The sequence below is a fragment of the Pteropus alecto genome, unplaced genomic scaffold (assembly GCF_000325575.1).
Source record: "Pteropus alecto unplaced genomic scaffold, ASM32557v1 scaffold3, whole genome shotgun sequence".
NCBI classification, from domain to species: Eukaryota; Metazoa; Chordata; class Mammalia; order Chiroptera; family Pteropodidae; genus Pteropus; species Pteropus alecto.
Genome location: NW_006442484.1, coordinates 45,810,006 through 45,821,573, shown reverse-complemented (window position 1 = coordinate 45,821,573; position 11,568 = coordinate 45,810,006).

The following is an 11,568-nucleotide window of genomic DNA, read 5'->3' as shown; positions in this document are numbered from 1 at the left end:
GAATGGGTCATAAATCACTTGGACAATGGTCAACTGCTCAGTGGCTCATCTTTTCGATCACCCCCTCTCTTTCTTTAAGGCTTTCTTTTCTCGCCCCTTTGGTACCTCTGCTCATTTGGGCTCTGAGACCCAAATGCCTTGGGGTGAAGACTAGCCCCTTTGGGGGAGGGGCGGTCTTCGAAGTCCTCAGCTGCCCTTTCCTCTCACTCCTCCTCCCCTCTAGTCCCCAGCCAGGGCAACCTCCCCAGAACCCTGCCGGCGCCGTCCCCGACCCCTCCTGAGGAAGGGGCGCCAAACGAAGGTCTGGCTCATCCTTTCTCGAGGTCCCAGTTAGTTGCCCAACTTAGCTCGGAGGCCCAACCGCAGGCACGGAATGCAAACTGTCCCCAGCCGGAAGGAAAGAGGCCTTTGAGTGACCACCGCCCGCTCCTCTGGCCCCGCTGGCCCGCCACACCCTCCGCAACGGCCAAATCCAGATACTTGCTCACTGCACTTAATTCTGCCCGGGATCAATACCTAATATGATACCGAATAAATAAAAGGCGCTCGCAGCGGCCAGGGGACGGGGTTATTAAGCAGCTGGAGCTCTCACGGTGCATATCAATGCACCTGTCATTGTGGTTTGTAACAAAATTTATGACTGCGAGCACCGCGGCAGTAAACGCTTCAGTAAGGAATGAAAAGAAAAACACTTCCCCAGGCCCGGCACTTTTCAGAAGTGGAAAACAGGCTCCGCGTAGGAGGAAGCGCAGCGAAAGAATGCACTGCTCCGCACTTTCCCCGGGCCCGCGCCCCTGGCGCAAGGGGATTATATAAAGTAGCAGAGTGCCCGCCTGTTGGAGCAGCTCTGCTCGGCGGCTGGACTCGGGACCGGACGCGCGCAGCCTTGCCAGGGTCGAAGACCTGATGCCTGCCGAGGTCTAGGGACGCCAGGAAGCTCGCCGGACGCGAGGAGGCTGGCCCGGCGCTAGTCAGTCCACCGTGGCCGTGGAAAGGCCGAGGGGCTTGGGGAGGGAGGGGGCGGCTGTGCCTGGCTGTGACTAGCGCTGCAGTGGTCATAAATCACGGATGGGTAGAGTCAGTCCGTGCAAGTTGAAAGAGGAGAGCGAGGCGATGGTGTGCTGGTTGCTTCTGCTAGTCTCAATTTTTTATAAGGTTCGAGTTGGCCTCGGCTCCTCTCCCTGTTTTGCCTAAAGCAGGGCCTTGGAAGCCTACAGATCTCTTTCTGCCAGACACGACTCTTGCTAGGCATCCCGTTAATTCATCGGAACCGAGCAATGATTCTTCCCTCCTTGCTGGCTTTGCTACTTGGGGATTTCGGAACCACTCCTTTTCAGGTTTGCTCCGAAGGGGATATATTTACCGAAGAGCTGGGCAGCTTTCTGCCCAAGTTCTCCTGGATCTCTCAGCCTGAGCCTCTTCTGCCCCATGGGAAGCCCTGGATGCGCCTTCTAAATCACTCTTATTTAGCCCAGATAAGTCAGTATGTCGTAATACACCCTGCATTTAAGGCACTGCGCTCACCCCATTAAAGCACCATAAATTTGAAGGCCGATGATCAGTTATCATGTAACCAGCGGCGGCAGTTCACACTGAGGTGATCCACTTCAAAGCCACCCTTTGTTTTATGTCTTGATGTATGAATCCTGAGATGGCTACCTTGAGTTGCAGGACTGATGGAAATGTAGTGGAAATTATTTTTTAAAATCACAGCACTCACCACAATTGTGTGTATGAGTGTATATATATGTGTTATCTTGAATTTTTCGAAAATTCTTTTTGTAGGCTCTTCGGGTTCCTTTTGATATTCTGTTCAGACGGATCTGGAACAAAATGGAAAACTCTCAGTGGCAGCCGGTTTTTTCTTACAAACACTTAAATGTCCAGAGGCTTTATCCCCTTTAAGGGTGTCATAATCAACAAGACTATTGTAAAATGTGCCTGCAGCCATTCAGGGCGCCTTCTCTCATGCAAAGGAGACTCAGTTGGCTCCTGGGGAGCAAGTAGCCTTTAACAACAAAATCCTTGGCTGGATGGGGGTAGGGAGAGCCCAGATGTCAGGGAAGGGGCACACACACCCTCGGTAAGCCAGGTGGGTCAGGAGTCCAGGGAAACCAGTTCCTCTCTTCCTGCTCCAACCAATCTCTAAATTCTCCAGGTGCCCCATCCCTCAGGCCAAGGCCAACCTTTTAAGAGCAGAAGAGAGAGACTGTGCAGAATTGGGGCAGGAGGGAGGCTGCAGCATAGCACCAGAAAAGGAGGGTGAATATGTAGAAGGGCCTGGGTGAGTCTCAGTCAACGGCTGCACCAGGCAGCCCCGGTGAAAAGTGAACTAGGCACTGTTTTTCGGTTTGTATATTATGTGTCAATTGTTTCCCTGAGTTTTACTCCAGTAAGTACCCACCACACTCTTGTCCTTGGCTGCCCACTCCTAGATAGGAATCAGAATACAAACCACCGAAGAAACAAACATCCCTTCCACCTCACCCAAAAACAGACCGAGCTGCCCACCACTGCCGGTGCTCAGCGGTGGCCCGCCCGGGTCAGGTGAAAGGAGAGACACAATCCCCCCTCTTGCATCTGCCCTGTGCAATTTGTCGACTCAGTAGTTTGAAAACACTAAACCGCGCTGGGAAAGCCCCACACAAAGCGTTCTGGGCCCTTTTAAAGACCAGAGCGCGTAGCCATAAGCCTTTGAAGTGACCTCTGGCTCAAGCGGCAATAACTCACCCTTAATGAACACCCAACGGAAGCGTCTCCGAGAGATCCCGGCCCGGTAGAGCTCCTAACATTACGCCTGGACTTCAACTTCCCAGCCGACCTGGACCTAGAGGAGTCCACTCGGATAGGCCGGCCCCAAGGTCTTCGCGATGGAGGCGCGGTGTACCCGGGCCCACAGACCCAACCGGCGAATCCCGAAGCCGCTTTATATGGTACATTCACGTGGGCGGACGTCAACTTTCGCCGCATATTTGTTATTTATTATTATTATTGTTATTGTTATTTGTAAAGAAGGGGGTTCTTTAAAAGTAGAAACTTCCTCTCAGAAGAAGGGCTAAATTGGGAGACCACCCAGGGCCACGATCCCCAATCTCCCGACGCAGGTAGCTAGATTTTGTTTTCCCTGCCGGCCGCGGAGGAACAGGGTAAGTTCGCATCTGGGTGTTCCGGGATGCGCCGTGCGCTCTAGGCGCAGGAGAGTTGGGAAAAGGGAAAGAAAAGAGAATCCTAAATGGCCAAAGGTGGGCAGCCTAGAACCCGCCCCCCACCCCGTCCCTGCCGCCTTCTCTTGTACCCCCTCCCCAGCCCACCCACCATCTAGCACGGGCCAACTTCAGCCTCCTGCTTGTCCAGAATCGCGGGTTTAACCCGGCTGGCTCTGGGCCACAAGCTCAAGTACCCTTTCTACAACCAGGGACTGGGGGAGCGGGAGGGAGCCCCGTCTGTCAACGAGGGGCTGGTCCTGGGCAGACCCGGCCCTATACCCCATCCTTCACCAATACCCGGGAAAAGTCTTTAGGATGGGGAGCCCTGGTGCAGATTATTGAAAATTTCGGAGAAGTTATAAGTGAGTGCTCCATGGGGCCAAATGAAATGCTGCTCACAGTAATTGGATTCAGCTGACTAAGTTGGCAGGCGCGCAGCTCCAAGGCAGCCAGCGAAGAAAAATGTCCAGCGACTTTAAGTTCTGATAAAGCCAAGCACAGGCGATTGACAAAACAACTTTACTGTTCTTTTTTGATGGCAACGCCCCTGGAAGTTGGTCTCTCTTCCACTGGTGCCCAGTCCAAACCTAGGCTAAGGGAGTGCTTCTTGCTTTCTGGGTTCATTCCCCACAGAGGCCCAGTCAGACCTGGCCCTGTGGCTTTCCCAGGGGCTTGGAGCCTGTTCACTCAGATTCATGGAACTGCTTATTCAGGCTTTAGCCCCAGAAAGACCCGGGATGGGCTGTCCTGTCCTCCCCCAGCCAGAAGCTACAGGACATAGTAAACAAAAGGATGGATGAGATGCAGAAGTCAACACATGTTTTAGCTTTCATTCCGGGTTCTTTGGGGAGAAGGACCCAGAAGCCCCAAACCTTTTCTCCAACACTATCACAGTCAAAACCCTAGATTAGTGAAGGAAGTGTGGAGGAGCCTCCCAAACTCTTGTGGGTAATTGGGGATTCTCTTGAATTTGGGGAGAGAATCTTGAGAAGCACTTTAACCTTCCTAGAAAAAAAAAATTAAGCCAACAGCAAGAGATGAAGGCGTACATGGAGCTAGCTCCCAGAACAATGCAGGGAGCTGGCTGGCCACAGAATTTATTTTAAATACGTATAAATCAACCTGTCTGTGCCCAGCCCCATAGCCTAAGACATGGAATTAATATGATGCTTCATCTTACTTTGGCAGTGTCAGTGTAAAAAAAGTTTCTTTTTATTCATTTTATTTTAAGCCCTTTCTCACAACTGCACATTTACCCCAAAATATTTCCTCCAGCCCCCAACTCCCTCACTGACCCTCTCCTCAAACTGCCACCTTCCTTTCCCCTACCCCATACCACCGGCCACCCTCCAAGCCTGGCAAGGTAGTGTGTCCTCCTAACCTTTGAGTAGGCGGGGAGCATTCCCACAAAGCACGACTTGTTACAATTAATCACCGTCCTCGATGTATGTATATGTAGAAGTGTATCTAGGTCTACGCGGGCTGCCTCACCAATTGGCAATAATCAAGATCACAGATTACACAAAATAAATCATATTTAGTATCCCGCTCAGGGCAACAAGCAGCCCCATGCCCAAAGATTTCCATTTCGTCATGCAATTGCTTACCTGGATCCCAATTTATCATAAACCTGGTGTCCTCGGCCTCAGAGTGGGCGCCAGTGGGGGGCAGAGCTAGCCTTCCCCCTTTGTCTGCAGACAACACTGTCCCAACCCTGGTCTTGTGCGCTCGCAGATGCAACCATATACCCGAGCACACGGAATTCCCGGTAGAACGGAACAAGGCTGAGGTTCAACTACCAATAAACGCAGGAGGAATGAGTTCGTAGTCCCCGAGATGGCTTCGCCTGTGCTGCGTGCCCGTCGGTCCACCCGCCCGCCTGTGGGCTCCCAGGCCCAGAGCGGCGGCCACCCGAGCCCCCACCCACTCCTGGGTTCCTGCCCAGCCCTCCCAGGTCCCCCAGAGCTCGAGATTTGTTGTGCTTTCGGAATGTGGTCCTTTCTGGATTTGGAGAGAGCCCCGGAAACACCCTCATAGTCGAGAAATACAGACGCTGCCTTCAAATGCAAGCATATTTGTTCACGTGACCCCGAGGGAAGATTGTACTGATTGAGGCTGAAACTTTCACACCATCGAGCCCCAGAGAGCAGCCAGGCCTAGGGGCTGGGAGGAGGGGCAGGAGGCATGGGATCCGTTCACCTTCCCAGGGACAGACATGGGTAGTTTTAGAAATAAAGAAAAACCCCCATCTCGCTGCTGGGGACTGACCCAGCCCCAGCCTGCCGGCCATCAGTGGATTGGGGATGCTGACAGTCTCTCCCCCAATGACCTCTGACCCTGGCTTGGCCTTCCACCAGACTGGTTCCAGGACTGGAAATTTTAGAAGCCGCCTGTCTTGGAGGCGTCTCTGAAGGAAGCTGTGGACCATCAGAGGCTCAGGGTTCCCTTAGCTCCCTGGCTGTGCCCAGTTCCCTGCATCCACAGAAACCCAGGAAGGCTCCTCCTAGGCGGACCCGCTAATCTCTCCCTTCCCAGACGAGGCGATTACGCTGTAGTACAGCGCAGACTCCCTCCCTAAAGTGGAAGCCTGCAGCTCACAAACCAGGCTGGTCACCCCGGGAAACTCCACCACCACCACATCACCACTGCTTGGGGCCTTGGCTCGTTCCGTGGATGCGGCAGACAAGCCGCCACTTTTGAGAGCAAAAACAGGCGCATAAGCAGCTGGCCAGGACCGGGAGGTCTCCCCTCTCTGCATCTTGTTCACTCCATCCGGGTCCTGAGCGGCCTGGCGCAGCCGAGTTGCCGAACCGCTGTTTGCCTTGACCTGTGCACCTCCGGATCTGAGAAGGGCCCGCGGATCCCGCAGGCCTGGCAATAACCAGGCTGTGCCTTCCCGCTTCCTGCGGCATCTCCAAGAAGGCAAGGGGGTCTGCGGGATCAGTCCTGGCCGGGCTTATCTGGGACACGAGGGAGCTTCTGTTTTATAAATATTAAACCAGTCCAGGTTCCCAGCACTCTCCTGAGTGGTCGGGTGAAATTTATGGTGAGAATTCTGCATATGGTCAGAAGAGTTAAGCTCCGGGCTGCCTGCAGACCGGGGGCCAGCGTCTGACCTCCAGCTCCTGGCTTCCAGCGAGCCCCCATGACTTCCCCCAGCCCGGCCTGCACCCCAGAATCCCACACCATGCCTGGGGGAGGGGAGAGCTCTCCATCCCATCCCCCGAAGTCTCGCTTTCATGTCCAGCTCTGCTCCTAAGCGGCAATGGGCACGGAGCAGATTCCCTGTTGCGGCTTGCAAGATCTCCAACAGGCAAAGGAGAATGTGCCCTGCAGCTGCAGAAGAGCCGGAGAGAAGGGGATAAGGTCTTCTGCATCCTCATTCTGGAGGCCAGAAAAGTCCCAGAGGGCAGGTCACAGGTTCGAGACCCCAGACCTGTCAGTGAGCCCCTCCTTTTGTTCACCTGGCCAGACAGTGGCTGACGGCCCACTGGGGAAGCCTTTTGGAGCTAGATCATGGGTGCCCCCATTCCACCCCTGCCCGGAGGACCCTGTCCCCTAGACTCTTTCTAGAGGCCAAGCATCTCGCCCTCAGCAAGTGTTAATCTCCAGCCAAAGAGGGGGGCCACTTTGCGGGAATTTGTCTCCAGGAAAGGATCTAAGCCTTCTTCAATCGGAGCATATGTTCATAGAGCAATAAACCGGAAAGATTTACAGTCCTCGTCCGGCCCCCAACAGCCTCGCACCCTTTCAGGAATTACTTACAATGATTTATCACACCAACCCGGGCAATTGTCACACTGATAAAATAGCCCGGGCCAGTGCCCGCTAAGCCCGGGCCTTGGGAGCTTGTTGGCTGCCGGGCTGCCAGCAGGGCTGGGGAGACTTGTTGTGGGTTCCTCTCTGGGCCTAAGGGAGGGAGGGGATGTCCAGGTGGGTTGGGGCGGGTGGGTGGGGTTGGGGTGGGATAGGAGGGGAGCCAATTCTCATTGAGAAAAATGCAAGCAGCTCAAAGAAAGCGCCTAGAATCTATGCCGGAGTCACTTGCAAAGCACATAAACATTTGTCATCTTTGAATAATTGAATTAATGTGTTATTGTTTGAATGTATAATTCATAACGGAGGAAACTTTGTCTCTATCTGACGGGGAAATATACACACACTAAAAAAGAAATCAAAACACACACAATCCCAAAACTACCAGGAAACGCACACAACAGCCTCATCTCGTGGAATCATCCACAAAGCCAACGTAAGGAAAGGATGTGAATGGAGGCTCTCCTCCCCGGGATGCCAAAGTTGCGCACTAATGGAGAATGCCCGCTGCTGCCCCCAGCCCAAACTGGGGATGGAGTCGGGTGGAAGAGGAGTGGCTCTGGGACCTCCAAGCCCCTCGGAGTGTGGGAGAAAAAAGGTTGAAATGGGAGCAAGCCAGAGAGACAGACAGTCTTTGCATCTCGCCCTGGCCTCTCCCGCTTGTACCTTCTCCTAAGCTTCTGCTTGCTCCAGGGTCTCCCACTCCGGCGAGAAGGACTTACTTCTTCCCCCACCTTTATTTTAGAGTTTCCCCCAAAATTAAAAATATAGAAATAAAGGGGGAAAAGGAAAAACTCTTTACTGGGGTGACAAAAGCGGCAGAGCTTGGGTGGGGAGAGAGGAGAGTGGGAGAAGCAACTCGGAAATCATTATCTGTTGGTCAAAACCTGCCTGGGGTAAAATTTCAACTCGATTTTATAGCCTTCTATTATGACGCAAAGAAAAATTTACGACCCTCACTTGAAAAGAGGGCTGGGGCCTTTCTCACCGGTTTAAGAATAGGCGGCAGATGCCGTGACAGCGACCATTGTTCCCGGTAGACACAGGCGACCGGGCAACCTCGGCCCGCGTGCGCCAGGCGCGTCCCCCAGCCGGGCAGTTTTTACAACTGTTGTCTCCGAGCAGCCCGCGCGCACCCTCGCCCCTCGCCCCCTTGTTCATGTCTCTCTCTCTGTCTCTGTCTCTCTCTGTCTCTCTGTCTCACACACACACACACACACACACACACACACACACACACACACACACGGCCGCTCTCAGTAATTTTTCATAAGTGCAAAGCTTTGCTGAACCAAAGGTCACCATCCAAGCCACTAACAACTTCTCGCCGGCGCGCGGTTCCAAATCAGGAAGCAAAGGGGACTATTTGTCAGCAGCCCTGACAGCTAAGTTCATTAAGGATTTAAATCTGAATAAATAAAAGTCGCCAAAATATTTACCTGCCAGCCGCGCTCCCGCGCCTGCAGCGGGGCCAGGGGTGGAGGCTGGGGGGCGCCGCGCCGCCCCCCTGGGTGGGTGATATTCTTGGGATCCCTGCACTTTCCAAGTCGGAGAGAGCCCTTTGCGTGGCAGATTAATGACGACTCCGTGTTTCTTAAGGGACGTGCTGAATTAATTATTTCGCCAATCACGTGGTCGGGACTTGTAGAAATCTATTCTTATCATCTTCCTCGCACTTTGAAAATTCTCCGGGTTATGAAAGGCCCTCCCCCGGCTGCTGGCGAGCCCCGGCCGCCCAGCCCAGCGCGGGGGGCAGGGAGGGCTCCCCAACATGGCGGGCGGGCGGGAAGCGCTGTGTGGCTGCCGAGGGGCGCGATTTACTGTACTGTACTCAAGCGGGCTCGGCTATGGACTCGCTGCCTCCTCATCCCTGCCCGTGATTCAATACACACAGCCGTATTGATGTATTGGTGGGCACAGGAGGAGCCATTAGCCAGAAGACAGGCAGAGCACAATCATAAAATGTGTCTGAATATTTAAACTTCTGTCTACGCACTTATAAATACACATGTCCACGCGTCTGAGGCGAGCCCTTCCATATATTAAAGACACATGTCTGATTTTACGCATTCTGCTCATTTCCTGTCGTGAGCAAGCCCCCCATCCCCGTCTACTTTGGGACTCCTGTCTTGGCTCATCTTCAAGAGAGGCCAAGACGTGAAAAGGCCCTCACAATAAAAATAGCGCACGCCACTTATTATAGTGGGGAGTGTTTATTGTCTTGAAGGCGGAGGGGACGCTGGGGGAAGGAGGGGCAGGTGCTGGAGGCCCCAGTGGGGCTGAGTAGCACCGGAAAAGTAGAAAAAAGCCAGAGGGGTCAGGTCCGAGCAGCCACTAGCCAGTCCCAGCTCGGCTCAGAACCCAGCACCAAACATTCACTCCTAGAGTTGGGGGGTGGGGGTGGGGGGGTAGGCCTCTCACCCACCACACCATAAAAAGAGACTGAAGGGGTCTGGGGCTGACTGGAGCCACGCAGAAAGTCAACCTGGAGCCCCCTCTTAGCCCAGAAACTTATTTTCCTTTCAAAAATAATGTCCACCACCCAGCAACCTGAATCTGACTCCAGGCTTCCCAATGCTCACAAAAATATGGTGTCCAAATAGGAAGTGTATATGTATGGGGGAGAGGATAATAGAATTGCTAAGCCTTACACAGTTTAACCTTCATACTCCAGGCACATTGCAGAAAATAAAGAAAACTTAGTTTTTTAAACTGTTAATATTGAATGTTAGCATTCATAAGGCTTAATGAACAATGCTTCTGTGGAGGCACCAAACAGGAGGGAGATTTCGCTATACCTTTTATTATTCCAAATATAGATCAGTGAATTACATCAAAACTACAGGCAACAATTAGTATAAATAATACTTTAATCAGTGGCAGCAGAACATTGGTCAATTCTATTTAAAAAGCAGCTTGTGTGAACAGACACCATAAGCTGACTGACAATGTCATCACCCAACAAAAGGCTGCAATGGACGTGAGATGGGAGTCTGAGGAGCAGAATCCTCAGCAAAACACTTCACTCCCACCCCTAGTCACAACCCCAACACAGCTTTAAAAAAAAACACAAAAAAACAACCAAACAAACACTTCTGGCTCATATTTGGGAGAACAAACTGGAAACAAATAAAAGCAAATGGGCACTAAACCTTTTCACATCTAGCTTTCTCCAGAGCATGTTCCCAGATGGAAACTCATTTCCGTCCCTGCCCTAGGTGGTTAGGGGGCTCTGTTTCTTCCCTCTCTCTCTCTCTCTCTCTCTCTCTCCTGTGGGCCCAAATGGAGGCCGGGGTCCAATTGGGACCTCAGAGTTGAGGGCTGCCCTCTGGGCCATCCAGGCTGCATTAACATTTCAAAAGACAATCCCTAGAAGCTGAGATGGAGGGCTGAGGCTTATAAACAAAGAAGTTGTTTCTTTAATTAAGTTACTTTCCTAAATTGTGGGTCTATGTTTGAGAAGGAGCTTGGATTTTCTTCATCAAAACATTCCTCTTGGCTTTCCTTTGGGGGCAGGAGCGAAGGCAGTTAAGTAGTTTTGGCATTTGGTCTGAAGCTGAGGTGACTAATCTGAATTTCTGGTAAGGGGGGAAATTTATGTAATAATCTCTATAATACATGTTATTGGATGTTGTGAAAATGTGTACCTTTTCCCCTTCCCAAGGAGAAATTCAATGTATTTACAGATTGGGGTTTTAGGAAAGAATTTTAGCAACTTTCCAACTTGCCTAAGGATAGCGGCTCTTTTCAGCTGCTACATCCAAAGACTGTTCTCCACGTTAGGGGGGAAAAAAGGGTAGTTAGAGTCCAAAAGGTTAAGGGTTTAGAGGTCAGTCCTCCCGGCTGAAATACAGCTAATCGAATAGAAAATTTGTCCTCTGGATGAACCTGATTCTGTAAATTAGCCGAACTTCAGTAAAATACCTTTTCAGCTTCTCAACGTGAGGGCGTCAGAAAAGAGACATCTTGACTATGTATGAACTCTGTGCTTTTTGTCATAGAAACAATGATGTGAATAATGCGGGAATATCCATCTTTAATATCCCGACGTGCCGATATTCAAGTATTGCCATGTGCAAGTCTGAGAGCCAGGCTCACCCCAAGGAGGAACAAAGAGCTATCCCCAGGGTCTAATACAAAAGACCAAGGCTTGGAAGATACTTTAGAGAAGTGGAATTTCAGCCTTGCGACTCCAGTGAATACCTGCCCTGAGCTCTCAGGAGACACTGAACCAAAGAACATGCCTGCAGAGAAAGTCTTTTTTTCCCCTCCACTTAAATATATTTTTTAAATTACCACTCAAATCTTCTAACATGTTCTGAAGCACTGAAAAAAACAACAACAACACATAACCCCAATTCCGAGTTTTCCTTTCAAGCTCATCCTTTCTTCCTCCCCTCTTTTGTCACTTTTCCATAACTACAACCAGGGGTTTCTTTTTGGAGCCTGAGGCTTTGGAGTTTATACTTCCAATGCCTTGTTGCATTTGGGTATATGAACTCTGGTCATTACCTTTGATTCTTTCTTCCTTATCTCTAAGGGTCAG